General features: G+C 33.1%; 1 protein-coding gene across 1 annotated transcript in view; it reads left to right on the plus strand.

Annotated features, from left to right (window-relative positions):
* The window catches only part of LOC107451644 (potassium channel subfamily T member 2-like), a 339,135-nt gene that overhangs the window by 185,883 nt on the left and 140,662 nt on the right, over nucleotides 1–12,590 (plus strand). The gene's annotated exons all lie outside the window — the stretch shown is intronic.

Here is a 12,590-nt window from a genome sequence, read left to right on the forward strand (position 1 = left end):
GTTAATAAGCGATGTATTTTAAAACCTTTAGTGGTAGTAAGAAAAAGGAATACTAGATAGTAACAGTCTGGAAAATTTTTTAATATATGGTGTCTAATATTTCACAAGATCGTTGGAAATTTTATGTGTTAGTTTTTCTTCAATTTTAAGAATTCTGTTGGTCAGCTTAAACAAAAATAAGTAAGTTGCAAATACTTTTAGTAAACAGGAATATTTTATTTCTTTAATATTTTTCTAGCAGTTTTTAATTTTTCAAGACTGTGACCATACAATACACGTGGAAATAATTTCTGGGTCGTATGAACAACTAGGCAATACAATCTTTTTCATATAGGTATATTTTTTATTTATTGACCACATTTTGAGTCTGTCAAATAATAGGTTAAAGTAACTCGAAATATAAAATAGACTCTTTATTAAATTATCTCCGTTGTACTAACTGACTTGAAATTCAAATAGGGTTGAAATTTTATATGTATCAAGATGGAAAAGAGCAAAAACTGCTAAGAAAGATATTTTAATTCCATCATGTTTTCGGCAATATTGAAATATCCATAACTACTAAGTTTTGTTTAGCAGGTATAGCATGAATATAAAATTGTGCTTTACTAGAAAAAAGTAAATGGCGATGAGCAGATTATGAGTAATAAAAGCTTGTTTAACTCCTCCCAAAAACTAGATATTTTTGAAACTATTTCACTATCGGTATTTCCTCTTTTTCATCTCGCTTCAAGCGTTTGAATTCAAATTGGAAGTTAAACCCTAGATAGTCTATTTTACACATTTTGGCAGGAAGTTTTAGAAATTGAAAACCATACATTAATAGATTTTACTACAGTAAGTATAATCTAAATTCTGTTCTGCTTGATCCAGCCGGGCACCTGAGACCAAAATTGGCTCATTTCCCATTTAGCATGAAGTAGAAAATGCATACGTAGAAAACTGGTTACATTAAGGGGCGAAGTTCAAATTGGAGTTGAGAGAAAAATGGCACTTTGCCATGGTGTGGAAAAACGTGTGAATGTGACAGGAAAAGGAGTTGAGAATGGTCAACAATGAAGTAGTCGGCTGTACTTTTGCTTGAAGTAGATATCTCGCTGTTGGTATGATTACTTATTTCAATGAAGCGATTGGCGTCACCAGACTCCGCTGCTAATTTAACCCCACGGAACCTATCAGCCGACTCTAGGGTTTAGCTTCGCGAGACCCCTACTTGCGATAAATGCTTCAACCGAAGGCCGGGATAGCCTGGTCGGTAGAGCGCTGGGCCCATATCCAAGAGGTCGTGGGTTCGATCCTCGCCGGCCGAAGACTCCCCGTGTAGTAAATGGTGACTACTGCACGTTAAATCTGTCGAGTCTCAAAGTCCTCCATGTTCCCACAACAAATCAATACCTCTGGGGGTACTGATCCAGGAGTTTCCTTGTCTTCTGGATTGGTTCAAAATTACAAGGCTACGGAGTTGAACATTAGTAGTCGTAAACCCATGAAATTGGGTCGGCTGTTCAACGACGGTTATAAAATAAAATAAAATGCTTCAACCAGAGCAACGGTGGCTCAGGGGATAGAGCGTTCGCCTTCCAATGAGGTGAACTGGGTTTCGATCCCGGCGATGGCCGATTGAAACGAAATCCGCATCTGGCTTGCATCGACCACAGTGCTGACGTGAAATATCCTCAGTGGTAGACGGATCATGGGTTAGAGTCCCCTAGCCGTCAGGCTAACCGAGGGAGGTTCTCGTGGTCTTCCTCTCCATGTAACGCAAATGCGGGTTAGCTCCATCAAAAAGCCCTCAACGAAAGCAAATTTCTCCCAATACTCGATACAGGAGTTCCTTTGTCTTCTGGATTGGGTTCAAAATTACATGGCTACGGAGTTGAACATTAGTAGTGGTGAACTCATAAAAAACTGGGTCGGCTGTTCTACGACGGTTATAAAATAAAATGCTTCAACCAAACGGGTTCAAACACAAATGACCGCCATTAACATGAGTTAACTGTCCTAAATGCTACTACAGAGAGGTCGATGCAAAAATCACATTCTTTGGTCAATGCTTCAACAATTTACTACTGCCAGCTTGCACGGCGTTTTCACGTTGACTGAATCTGGAAACTACAACATCTCGATGTTGTGTTATTAAAACATTGATCCGTGAACGACATCTGAGTGGCCGTACGACTGGTACCCGGAACGCTTCATACATCATCCGTTGAATGACTGCTTGATCATCCGGCTTGGCGAACCAGCAAGGCACGTCTGTCTCTGTTTGCGTCTCAATCAGGAATGAAAATGTATATTCAATTTAGGAACTTTATTATATTGATTTGAATTATTTCAATATAGTGAAAAATCAAAATTTTTGCAAATCAGTTTTGCTAAAACCAAAATAAAATTTTTTTGCATAGATTTTTTAATCACTTTATTAATTTTGAAAAAACTACACAAATTTCGGTAAGTATGTAATAGTCATTATATTACCAGATTTCAATTGCCCTTAACCTATTCGATATTAACATTACATGCGAGCAACTTTTTCAAAAATATTTGTTAAAGCTGTTATAGATTGAAATTTTAAAAAAAAGTTGTAGGCTAGATTTCATAAGAATTGGAGCAAATTTGCCTCTATAGCTACAACTTCAATTTTAAAAAAAATACGGGGATTCACTGTAGTACGGATTACGTATATATGCATCACCTCCTACATCAAGAAGCCTCCACACGATCTTTTATAAGTAGTCCGCGCAGACTGTTTAAAAAGTAAACCAGTTGTGCGCATGAACCCAAAACATTTTATAAAAGTAATTGAGAGAAATTTATCTTATATATTTGAGAATAGAATTTGTAGTGGTTGACAAGTGAATAAGGCAAACCAATAATATACGTAAATAAAATAAATTTTTAGTCATAAATTTGCTACCACTTTCTTATTTGAATTAGATTCTATATTAAATGACTCGTTCGGTTCGACTGACCGGACTACCTATAAAAAACCGTGCGGAGGCTTTCAGTTATAGGAAGCGTTGCGTCAGCACGAATGGATAATTTTTTAAAAAGAACGGAAACGAATAAGTTTTGGCATCAATTTTTTACCTTTCGTATGGTTTGCAGACATTTCATAAACGTATGTTTAGGTGATCCGTTTGCAATGCGTTTATCATTCGTCGCCAATTTGTGATTTCAGTTAGATGAAGAGGCAAGAGTTGCTTAGTAATGAGTGCTACATAGAATTATAGTTTTTTTGTCTCAATTTGAATAATAATTAACTACTTAAGTATTCAAAAGTTGTGGAAGTCTTTCCGCAAATAAATGTTTACAATCAAATAACTGTCTCGTTATTATTCATCACGGAAAGTTACAACGACCAGACAACAAAAAATCAATACGTTTTTAAATCTTTTTCTTCTCGTAGGTTATCTTGCTTCATATTTTCCGTTTTCCATTAATTTCGTTTATTTCAGACAAACTTTATGCACGCTTAAATATTTATTTTCAAACCTATTTAAGAACGCTTTATTTCAAAGGCACGCATAATGCTCGTTAAATCACAGTCTTTCCGAAAACTCAATGATTGTTTCCGAAAACAGAAAGCAAATTATTTTAGAATANATTTCGTTTATTTCAGACAAACTTTATGCACGCTTAAATATTTATTTTCAAACCTATTTAAGAACGCTTTATTTTAAAGACACGCATAATGCTCGTTAAATCACAGTCTTTCCGAAAACTCAATGATTGTTTCCGAAAAAAGAAAACAAATTATCTCAGAATATAATTATAGGTAGTTTTTTTTAAGTATAATCATTAAAATAACTGTTATATACTAATTTGAAAAACTATGCAGTGCAAAAATGCATTTAACATGATATAAACTTGTTGCTTAAACTAATGATTCTCAATCTATTAATAAGGTGCATGTATTGCATGCTTGAAAAGATCATCTACAATGATCTTTTCAAGCATGCAGTTCTATGCTGGTCGAAACTATTAAAATTAAAATAGTAGTTAGAGAGTTATGGCATTTTTCATTTAATTTTGAATGAAACGATTTATTTTGATTTACGTCTGCATTATAAGTAAAGATATTTATTTCTAAAAATGAGAATGAGGTTATTTTTAAATTAAAGTTAAAGCTGGGGGGGGAGGGGGGGAGTATTTCGTAAGCATCAATAATTGGAATTTTTGTTTGATGTTTTAAAGCAAATTGGACAGCATTTTATAATCTCTCATAGGAAACTTCAATTACTGTTTAATATTATAAATCCTTTAAAAATAACTGTTGTTGATAATATTTAATTGTCGCAGAAATGATTTTCATTGGGGTAGCCTGGTTGGCAGGTCGCTGAACTCATGTTCGTGAGAATGAGAGTTCGAACCCTGCCGGCCGAAGACTCCCCTTGTAGTAAATGGTGACTGGTGCACGTTAAATCTGTCAGGTCATAAAATCATCCATGTTCCCATAGGAAATTATACTTCTGGGAGTACTGAATTGGAGATTGATTCTTCTTTGGTTTAGGTCAAAATTACGATTTGTAGATGTATAAATGTGTCCACCCTATAAACGGGTGTGGCAGAAGTTGAACTCTTGAACATAGATGGCACCACTAGTCTTAATGGCCTACGACAACAACAAACATTTTCATTGATGCATGTCTTTGGTAATTGCAAATTTTATTTTATCGAAAAAGCTATAAATCAAATGAGTAGTATGCGAAACGATATAAAATTTTATCTGTGCACTACAGATATTGGACTCATAACATCAATACCAATGGTCACATTTTTGCTAGATCAGTACAACTATTTGCATTTGCTGATGAATTGTTCGTTACCTTCCTGCCCTGAAAGAGGCATTTCTTGGCCTTGAGGTGGCTGCAAGGCAAATGGGCTTTTAACTTTAATGTAGAGAAAAGAAAATATATGTTATTCTCAAGAAACAGAGTCCCAGACCCCTATCTTGAAATAAATTCTTATATATTTGAAACAGTAGGGAGTTTTACTTACTTAGGACAAATTATTATCATTGACAACAGCATCCCTACCTTTATGGAATTAAAATTTCAATTTTAAGCAAAACAATACGCTGTATTTGAAAATGCTTATGCTGCTAATTGTGATTGTAACACATATTAATCTATATGCTTAAATTTTTTAAAATAGTGGTGATCAAAATCATTTAAAAATTAATTTTATAAAAGAAAATAATAGTATATATTTACTACCACTTTAAATATGAAAATAAAATTTTACGCCAAATGCGTAAAAGTTGGCAGGTAAACAGAATGACTTTTGATATAAAAAAACCGACTCTATCTGGCAAATAGGGCAATCGATGGGCTAAGAAGATTTCTTTCTAGAATTAAATCTAGGTTTCTTTCTCGAAAAACGAAGTTCTTAATACGTTCACTGCCAGACGAGAACAGGTGATTATGCTGTGTCTTTCATTAAAAAGTGGTAATCGATAAAAATAAAATTAAAGTTAACTTTTATTTCTTAAACAACTACTTTAGTTTTCAAAATTCACAATAACATTATTTCAATAAACAATGTGTTATTTTGGTGGGAAAATATCGTATTTTCTGAAAAATAGTTGGACGTTAATATACACCTTGCTACCACTTGATCTGTTTTTTCAGACACAAACTACTAGAAAGAATTTCGTCTCGCCCTGGCGCGGGATCGGCAGCGAAAGTGTTAATCTACAAAACTCTTGTCCGGCCTGTCTTGGTAAACGCTTCTGAAGCTTGGACAGTGACAAAACTGGAGAAAAATTGTATCGCAATATTTGAGAGAAAGATTTTGCGGAGTATACTTGGTGGTGCAAATGTGAAAACAATAACTGGAGAAGGCGATTTGACTTTGAACTGTTCAAGATTTATAAACAACCCGATATTATTAAATACATAAAAACAAATAGAATGAATTGGATGCCCCACGTGATTTGAATGAGTGATGACAATACAATAAAAAATATACTACTTTTTAGACCCACTGGAACAAGAAAGCGGGAAGGCCCCGTTTGAGAAGGGCTGACTCAGTGGAGTCTGATTTTCTTGCAATTAATGAAAAGAATTGGAGATAAAAGATAAATCGAAAGTCGTCCTGGAGAAATCTTCAGAGTAAGGTATTGGTGTATACGTGTGGGTTTTTAAAATGACATCATTTTAATCATGCAAAATTTGCATCATCCAAAATAAGAGTAGGAATCTAAAATCTCTTTATTTTTTCCAACACCACTGTAATTATAAATGCATTCTTATATAAATACCGCTATATCATAGAATGATTTCAAAATTGTTGGTATTAAAGCTAAAAAGAAACTATTAATTTCCTCTCCTCATTTTGATCGACGCAAATATTTCATGCGTGAAAATGACATTTCGAAAAGCATGATCTTTTAAATTGTGCTAACAGTCTTGCCATGTAATATCTTCCGAAAGATTTATTTCTAAAAGAAAGATCGTTTAGACAGAATTAGTACAGAAGTGTTTTCATCATTTTGTTCAATCTTGTGTGTATTGCACCATGCAGGACTTCCAACTACTACGTATTAACCTTTCGCGCCGACTGTCACAAATACGTGCCAACATGAAACCGTATCAATCAGGGTAAAAAGATAAAACTGGTAACCGAAGTAGTTCTTTAGCACTTTATTTGAGGGCGGGGTAATGAGAGTTTGCTTCATTCAATTCACCACTATTTAGTTCGAATTAAAAATTTTATAGTTACACTTTTATCAGGCATGGATTGGATGTGCTAGATTTAAAGTAAAAGCAAAAATTAAGCTACAGCTTTTTATTTTTAACCATCCTGATTCCTTACAAATGCATTTATGACTCTCCCGTCCCGAAAGAGTTAAGCAAAACAAATTATGGAGGGTAGACATTCAAAACACAGGGGCTTTCAGATTTTACCAACATTTCAAGCGCCTTACGAGGCAAGAAATATTGTTTCTTTTACTAGTACAACATTCACTATCAGCGAAAAATATTTTAAGTGGCGTTGGTTATGAGCTTTTAAACCATTAATATATAGTGGTGCGGAAAATAAATTCAAATGAATAAAAAATAATAGATTAAAACAACATAACCTAAGGTGCGACTAGAATAATTTTTTACAAAAAGCGCCCTGCACTATATATGATTAAATGCTTTCCCATCAGACGTTGTTTTACGGGTGATCTTCAAAGTCCTTACACCAAGCTAAGAAAAGAGTCACAGTTTGAGAGCTTAGATGAGAAGCAAAGCGTTAATTTTAAATTATATACGTTATTATGCCTAAAAATCTAACTAAAGTTTAAACGGACGAACGGCTTAAGTGACAAAAATAATTAATCTTTAAAAGAATCATTGCTGGATTATGTGATGAGATAGTTTCAACCAGATGAAAAACATAAATATATATGTATAGTTCTCATAATTTTCTATTTTATAAGCCGCAGCGGTGAATATAATTTCCAAATATTTAAAAAAAAATACATAAAATGCTTTTCTTTTTCACAAAGCTATAATTTTTCTATATATTGATGCCTAACACCGCTTTCGTAATCAACATCGGAGTTATTTTTTTAAGATTTCGTCCAGAACTTTTTATTTTGGTAAGCATCACAGCCATCAATAATAGTTGGAATGTCAGCGATACTTGCTGGATGGCTCAAGTGTATCAAAAGATTGATGCCCGCTGCTTTGGAATATCGGTTGGATAGCCACAACATTTTAAGTTGCAAAAAATGCATCAACTCATATTTGTCCTCTTTTGCTCCCAATCGCTTGAATTCCAGCCAATATATATGTTACTGTGAAAGACCGAAATTGGTGATTGTTGACTTCCACCGGTGAATGTTGACAATCACGTAGTCGCATTGGTAAATGTCGGAAATATATAATAGTAATAATAGTGCCAGTGCTCGGTATACATTTGCCCGATATGCCCTACATCAATGTTTTTTAAATGTCAAGTGCCACTGACCTGTATGCATTTAACCGATCATCGATGTTTGTTCTATCCTAGATTAAAATGTCGAGTAAATCGAATTCACCAAAGCGACTATGAGATTGTTGGCATTCACCAGTGACAGTCGACATTTTCTTGATTAATGTCATTCACGGTAGCATATATTTCAGCCAAAATTATTTTCCTTCTTCATTACTCACATTTGGAAGAAAATTGACTGTCTTTCGTAGATGTCATTTTTTTCTGCATTATTCGGAAGATCGTGCTTTTCTATGAAAAATTAATTCTGTTTTAAAACTATGACTAATTTTATAATAATAACCGATCGCGAAGGGTTAAATATATCCTATTTAGTATGTTTGTGATTTCTATGAATAGTTTTCTTTAGTGAGTTCTCAAGAACTGCCTTTAAAACTAGGCAGTACATTGGCATATCTAGATTATCATCGATATAATTAAAACAAACATTTGAATTGCCAGTATTAAAATTCACTTACACGTTGAACGCCACGCTAATTTTACAAGTCTTGCCCGTCAGGACACAACGGTAAATAACTACAAACTAAATTTGCAAATATTAGACAGATTTTGCTAGTTCTTAAAAGGTTTAGCTTGAAAAATATAATAAAAGTGAGGAATTATATAAGCCTACGAATTGTAAAGAAATAGTGATGGATAAAAACCTAGTAAATTGAATTTATTAAACCATGAATCACAATAATTAAGTAAATTTTGAATAAATTTTCTGCATTTCCATAAAAGAATGCAAATTTTACAGTTCTATATCATGTTATACGCTGTCAGCCAGCTGTTTTTCGCTGCCTATGAGAAAGGTCAGAGTCAGCTACCGGTGGTTAACGCAGCCTAAATGTAATTTCAGTGTCAGCCGCCGGTGGTTGACGCAGCCTAAATGGAAAGTCTAGTGTCAGCCACCGATGGCTGAGGCGGCGCTCAACGTGTTAAAGAATTATAATTTTAAAAATATTTTTATTGTAATGCTCCATTGAGCTTTAGAAAAGTGAGGCTTATTGGGCTACTGTCTCGCTGGTCTTACTCTTACAACGGCTCCTCATTTGAAAATTTTGATAATTTAATTTTAAGTCTCCTTCATATGATTGCTTGTCATTAGGAATATTTAGAAAACTATAACTCTTCATTAGGCGATTTTTAATTGAGTACTTATTAGTTGAAGTGTAAATGATTTTTCCAACCATTTTCATTTCGCAACGTCTAATTCCGTCTCCTTCTATCTCTCTTTATGTTCTTCATTTATTGAAGTAACGAAGATACTAAACAGTGAGGAGAAACGGTAGTTTTAGTGAGTAAAATATTGGAAATGCTCTAGTATCTCAAACGTGATAAATTGAAAAGCACAAATTAATCACGCCATAATTAAATTTTAAGCACCATTAATAAGTTTCTCCCAGTTTTCGAGAAACACGTATCAGAGAAATAATCCGCAGAGAAAATGTACCGGATATTTTCTCCTGAGAGACATTTATGATTATTTAATTGGACGTTGAAGTAAATAATAAAACTAAGAATCATTTTTAATCTATTTTATATTTCATTTTATCTCCAATTAGGAATAAAGCAAACATTATTTTTTAGATCAATTTTACTTTAAGTGTTCTTTTTTATGGAATATTTTATTTTCTGCGGCAAAATAAATGATTACATATTTAGTTTAGAAACATTACGAAAACAGTTTATAAAAACAAGAATTATCTTCCAGCAATTAAATATATTTAATTATGAGTTACCATCTTTATGCATACTCTGCCATCATTAATATTTTACTGTTTGTTCTAGTATTAAAAAATTGCGTTATATCATCAAACTAATGTAATTTTTTCGCCTATGAAATAAATTAAAAAAAAATAGTAATGGTATAATTTTTTTTCTATTTAATAGGATGTTTAAAGCTTACATCAAATAAAATAATATTTATTCCTCAGATTTACAAAGAAATCATTTTAAAGAATCTTGAATTTATCTCTTTCCTCAGTTATTGTTTTTAATGCCACTTGCCAATGCTAGCAAGCCTGCTTGGTCAGACCAAGCGAATTTTAGGTAGGGGGTGCTTTTCTTCTTTTTACAGTAGCACCATCTATGGTCAATACGACGTCTGCCACACACGCGTCACTGCCTGTTTACAGGGCGGACCCATTCATACATTCATCCATAGATCGTAATTTTGACCTGAATCAGAGAACGACCCATTTCCAATTTAGTTCCCCCAGATGTATGATTTGCTATGGGAGCTTGGAGGACTTTGTGACCTGACAGATTGAACGTGCACCAGTCAGCATTTACTGTACCGGATGGCATCGAAGTGACGATCTCTGGGAGGGGGACCAAATGCCCTACTGATCAGGCTGTTCCGTTTCTCTTACCTCTTCTTAAATATACTATTTGTAGAATAAATAAATAAGAATTATTCTTCAGATAGTGTAATTTTAAAATATTAGCAAAATTACAAAAAAATTTCAGGAGTATTAGTTATAAAAAAAATATTTTGAATTGTTGCAATCAGAAAATTTATCTATATCATTGAGATATTACTCTACATCTAACATATCTACGATCTATGATACTCTAGATCAGCGGTTCCCAATTTTTTTGTCGGTTGCGGAACCCTAAGTGATCGAGATTCTTTTCGTGGAATCCCGAGACTTAATGAATAAATTTCATCAGCAATTGTTAATGCACGAATTAACGAAATACTGTTTATTACTTTGATAAAGTATAATAATCTTATTTGTACTAATTGTTTTGAATATATTTGATGAATGAATGAAGAATAACATTTTTTTATCATATCGTTTTGTCAACATGAGTCTTAAAAATCGGCTTTTAATTTCAGACCGTCGAATTCTCAGGTCTGGAGCGCAATTTAATCGAGTTTTTAATTGCATTTTAATGTATGAATAAACAGAAAATGACTGAGATGAAATATGGATTACATTAAAATAAAAACGAAAAAGGAAGAAAATAAATGTCGAAAAAGGTTGTTAGCGAAACACACATTGTTGAATTTGGTCATTTTTATTCGAATCAAAAATACTAAAGGAATTATATGAATATCCTTTTTATAATTCATTTACTATATTGTTATTAATAACACATTGCTTTGAAATTTCCTTCTTTACAAGCATTTTGATTAAATAATTTCATAAAAATAATGGAAATATTAAATAAATGATGGATTATTAATTGGATATAAATTTTTCAAAAATCATCATCGGTTAAAAAAACTCGTAACTCTCAGAACCCCTGTGTAACCCTTCCATGGAACCCTAGGGTGTCGTGGAATCCGATAAGGGAACCCCTGATCTAGATAATCCACTTTTACAGAAATTTAGTTTTATTTCCAAGTATAAAGGACGATTCAAAAACCACTATCTCGTCTATGCTTTGTTTTTTATTTCTCAGGCAGTCAAACTGTTCAGAAAACTCAATGCATAATAAAATACAAATAAAAAGTATAAATCAAAGAAATGGCGCTGAGAGTTGAATCGTAGCCTGTGCGTGACAGATTTAATTTTCCGGTGACATTTAACGCCGGAAGGAATGTGTCACTATCCCTTTTGATTTGTCATCCTATTTATTCCCCGTTTTGTTGCATATTATTTTTAAATGTTACATTCCAACTTGGATTGGCTGCGTCTTTAAATGAGTTTTATCGGTAAAATAATAATTTTAAATAATGTAATCAACTTAATTAACTACGTTTCGAAACCTCATTGTCATTAATTATCTCTTTAAAATAACACTTTTGAGAGAATACGTAAAACAATCGACAATCAGACATGAAATAAAAATTGTGACTTGGTTATCTTTTTCATTTAAAGTATTCATTAAATACTTGAAACACTTTCGCTAAAAAAATATCTGTGATTTATAAAATTTTTATATTTTGTTAAAATTTTGTACTAAAACAAACGCATAGCTGTTGTTCTTCACATTTCCTGGTTAAGATTTTTTGTAGTGGTAGTGATATGACGATTGATTTTAAAATTGAAAACAGAAATTAATTTAACAATATAACGCTTAACATCTTCTGAACATTTTATTAGGACTTTATTTATATTTAACAGTTTGCAATTTCAGAGCCTTAAATTACTTACCAATCTGAATGTTAAAATTGTTACACTTTGATGTCTAGTAATTACTTTATTTAATAACCTTTTGGTGTTAGATGTTAGGCTGCAAATTTTTTACGCTTTTAGGGAAAGTTTCTTCTAGTGGTTGCTATTATTTCGCTCAAATTTTCTGGATTTACGACTACTCATGCTGAACTCCGTAGCTTTGTAATTTTGCACCCAATACAGAAGAAGAGGGAACTCCTGGATCAAGTATTGGGAGAAATTTGATGGACTAACCCGAATTTGCGTTATATGAAAAAGAAAGACGCGAAACCTTCCACGATTCGAATGAAGGTACGGTACTCTAACCTATGATCGGCCTACCACTGAGGATATTTTACGTCAGCACTTTGGTCGGTTAGAGCAGGGTACGGAATTCGTATCGACCAGCCATTGCTGAGATTCGAACCCGGTTCACCGCATTGGATGGCGAATGCTCTATCCTCTGATGATATATATATATATATATGAAGCAAGCATTATTTTTTAGAT

The sequence above is a fragment of the Parasteatoda tepidariorum genome, chromosome 6, assembly GCF_043381705.1.
Source record: "Parasteatoda tepidariorum isolate YZ-2023 chromosome 6, CAS_Ptep_4.0, whole genome shotgun sequence".
Classification (NCBI taxonomy): Eukaryota; Metazoa; Arthropoda; class Arachnida; order Araneae; family Theridiidae; genus Parasteatoda; species Parasteatoda tepidariorum.